Genomic DNA, 4,491 nt, shown 5'->3' on the forward strand with positions numbered 1-4,491 from the left:
TAAGATTAATAGCATTTCTGTAATTGTAAAATTGGTTCAATATTTTTAAATTAATATTTATGCATTATTAATTGGGTCAGTACTTTTAATTTGTTTTTAAAATATTTTTTACTATTTTATGAAATAAAAAGGGACAAAACTGGATATTTAAAAACTGGCCTCATTTCATTTCAATTGCAGCCCATTTTGTATTTCGATTATAGCCACATTAACCCGCTCCCCCCAATTGACCCAATTTGAATCCCAGCCGGGCCAGCCCAATTCCATACCTTTGACCTATTTAACTACCCGACCCAAGGCTCCTTTAATCCAGACCGTTGATCAATCTGATCAACGGTCACGATCTCCCCTTTCCATTTTTAATTCCCCAAACCTTACCCTAGTCCCCATTTCTGTTTAGCCAGCCGCCTTTGAATGCTCTCCACCCTCAAACTCTCTCGAAGGTTCTTCGGAACCCTAGCCGTCTTCGACACCTTTTTCACCGTACTTTCACCAGAATCCATGGCTTCTCAGGCCATGGATGGTCTATACTCACCCCTCCCCACTATTAGACCTTGGTTATTCGAGTTGTGAGGCCTGACCTCGACGATTCCCTCTCCGATCTTCTCCGATCTTTGATTCCATGGTTTTTTCGGCCATGCTCCAGCACATTCGAGACTCAGGAGCCCGGGTCTTGACCTTCCCGACTCAAGACCAGACCTGTCTCCAAGTCTTTCTCATTTCTAGGGTTTCTCTGAAACCCTAAGCCATTTGAGGTTCTTTCACCGTTATTTGTTTAGACCTGTACTATGTCTCTGCTTTTCTTGACATCTAGAGTGTTTTCCCCAAAAGTTTTTGTCAAAATCGTTTCTCTCCGATTTTTAGTGTTTCCGCAAGGATTTTTGAAAAAATCTTTCTGATTCTTTTCTTCTTTGCTTTATGTGTGTTTGTTTATACCTTGCTCGTATGATTTCTTTTATTGTATGAATATATTGTCTTTTACCTTCTTCTTTTCTCCTGTTAATTTCTGCTATGTTTTCACTACTCTTCTGCTATATGTGCCTACCGTTAAAGTTATTTGATTTTTGACTCTGTTCATGTTCTTACATGTTTCATCTGCTTGTGTTCAAGTTTGCACTGTCTCTTTCTTCTGAACTCATTTATGTTCTGAGTTTCTCGAATATGTTTTTCATGATTTTTCTTTCTTTGTTGTTCAAGCGTGCTATCATGTCTGTTTTGTTGAGACTCTGAAAACAAATGGGTTGCTTTCCCACCTCCATGTCTAATTCAACATTTGAAACCCTAGGATTTGGGGTTTCCTTTTGATGATTTTGATTTTTGTGTCAGGGTTCCACAATGGGACCCTCGACTCTCAGACTCACTATGAGTCTACAGGTTTAACCTGCATCTCATTGCTTATGATTCTGAACTTCTCTTCGATTAAAATTCTCTTTTAAACAACTTGACAGTCTCTTCTTAATTTACATGTTTGAGTGTTTATATATATGAGAACTCTTCTTTCAAAAAGACTTTGCCAACTATTAATTGATTCCGGATTCCTTTAATTGTGTTCACTTGATTATTACTGGTTTCCCTAATTGAACCTTTCTTTACCCCTTTTCCTGACTCGATTCGTTCGAGTAAAAGTCTGAAGCTTTAATTTTACTTGTTGATTCCCTTTCCTTTTTCTTTAAAAGTCATGTGCTATTATCTTGTTGTCTTAAATAGCTTCTATGTACTTACCCTTTATTATATTACTAGGAAAATATTTTTTAAAATCCCTTTCCATAATTGCTTTACCCGCTTGAGATCAGAATCCCTTAATTAAAGGGAGACTGATCAGAATGATATTTCCTTACCTTTTCTTGCTTACTTGCTACACTATAAAAAGGGCTCGACCCTTCTGCACTATAAGAACGGGGGGCTTTAAGCTTTAAGCTTTGATAAAACCTTACTCTCTCACATAAACTTTCAATCACAATACTTTTTTCAATACCTTCTACTCTCTGCTGAGACTTTTGTACTGCTTTGAAATTTGGCTTTTCAAGACTGTTGTTTTACTTACTTGTCTTTCCGGAAACTGGTATATCTAATTTAATTTCTTGCATCACCCCTATGTGTTTATTTTATAGTTTCAGTACTCTTTCCCACTTTGTTGTTCATGTTCAGTAGTTAAATGATGTGTGTTTCTTTCCTTGTATCTTGCTTCTATTATGAATCCCTATCCCCCCTATTCCCCTATATGTATTTGAGTTAATGGTTTTGGCCTGGCAGTATCAAAATTACTGCCCAGGTCTGAACCTGACCTTCAATAGGTCTTAACTCCCAATTTAAGCTGACAGGCTGGTCAGGGGTGTGCCAGCATCCCAATTGTTGGGCTTGACCACTAGTTTGTCATGGCTCCTCCCTAATTCCCCCTCTATTGCACTTACACTTACTCTTAGACTCTATGTTCTGCCCCCTCCTATTAGCCTTGCCTTGGGAACCTGGAGTTCCCTCTGAACTTGGACATTGGAAGGCTGGTCATTGCTTACTGCACTATAATTCTGTAATATAAATGGGTGTAAGCACTGCCTGGTGTTCACAAAGCTCCTTGAACTTTGACACACCCAAAAGATGAGAAAGGCTTCGGGAATCCGATCCTGGAAGTTGGTTTATCTCATATTATTGGACTTTGAGTCTGAATTAGGTTGTTCAGATGTAGTTGAAATTTCTGATGTAGTATACTTTTTCTGGATTCATTCAAGTGGTAATAATTTGTAATAACTATGGGGTGTATAGTAAAAATGGGGGAGGGTTTCTCATGTTATGCATATGGGGTAGATATCATGCTTTAGGTTTTATTTCTGCAATCACAACATTTTCGTTTATATATATGCATTTAGAAATTCTGCCTATAAGATTGTTTCATTATGCATTTAGAAATCCTGCCTATAAGATTGTTTCATTTCAGCATCAGAAAACGTGTCTATAAGTTTCTATACTTCTGCATATAGAAATCATGACTATAGGCTTCCGCACTTCTGCATATACACATTAGGCAAACAGTCTATAGGTTAAAATAATCAATTGCATCCTAGTGGATCTTGAGGGGTGCCTAACACTTTCCCCTCGAGATAATTTCTAGCACTTACCCAAACTCTGGTTCTTCAAACTCAAACCTTTCTTAGTGTCCTAATGCACTTAATCATTAGGTGGCGACTCTTCGAATTCCAAAATCCAATTCCCAAAAGGGAACGAGTTGTCCTCCCAAATGTCACAAGACCGATTTCGCTTTTTTTTTTTTAGAAAAAGGGGGCGCGACAGACATGAATGTTTATCTAAGGAAAAAAATTAAAAAAATTGAGATAATAGATAAATAGGATCCTTGCCCAAAAAATTCTACCAAGTCATCTCCTATTTTTCCTACTCTAAACTCCTTTTTATGAAATAATTGGCTTCATTGATTTCATTAAGAAGATGCAAATATTTCAAGAAGCAACAAAAGCATATAAGCTTCAAAAAGCAAAAAAGACCACCTGTTAGCTTACTACATATATGTTAGATACAAAGAGCTAGCAAAGTTCAAAAAGGTTTAGGGGATAAGGGAAACTTTTGCCTAGCTAAATAAAAACAGAATGCATTTAGTTTTTAGGGTGTGGTAGGAGTTGATAGTTCATCTAAACTCCTTTTCCAGATGATAAGAAAGCATTTTACATTCAAATTATTGTTTAAGTGGCCAAATACATGCATTTACCAAAGAAGTATTATGTTTTTTTATAACCTTACAGTAACATATATGTGCCTTATAAAATTTAAAAGTATGTATCTACTGATTTAGGCACATAGTCATAAAAGAAGAAAAAAATAAACATGGAATACCAACATGAAATAGGTCTCTCAAGAAGAAGTTTTTAACTTACCCAAAAAATAGATAGGTGAGAGTCCTGTCAAGACTGAAAATCAACAATAACAACACCAAATAGGCTTCAAATGAGTCTTTCTATATGATTTTTCTTTGCATTCCTTTAGATTATCAAATGGTTCAAAGAAATTCGAGATGAAATCTGAGAATACAAATGTAAAATCACTAAAATAATAATAATCCCTAATTGCATGTATTTTACCTTACAGAATACAGAATCCTTATTAAAAAAACTGCAAACATAAATTTATATATAAAATAATATGGGTTTTCAGTTAAACATATGCACAAAACTCAGAAAAGTCGTTGAGATTAGGGAAAACATTAGGTCACAACGGCTATATAAGATTAGGGAGAGAAATCAGATGTGTGATTCTTCCTCCACAAAACTTGATTATGCACATCAGTTTTTTTTCCTAAAAGAAAAAAGGAAAAATTAGGGATTTGACCACAAACCTGATAAATGAGATTCACATCTTGATTTGAGACATTTAGAGCTGGGTAAAATTTTAGCAGAAGGGATTTTAGAGAGAGGGAGGAGATATTTTAGAGAGAGAGAAGTGTTTGACCGTCTCTGTTTTGTGTCCTTTAATTATGAAGAGTTTTGT

The sequence above is a fragment of the Nicotiana tabacum genome, chromosome 8 (assembly GCF_000715075.1).
Source record: "Nicotiana tabacum cultivar K326 chromosome 8, ASM71507v2, whole genome shotgun sequence".
Classification (NCBI taxonomy): Eukaryota; Viridiplantae; Streptophyta; class Magnoliopsida; order Solanales; family Solanaceae; genus Nicotiana; species Nicotiana tabacum.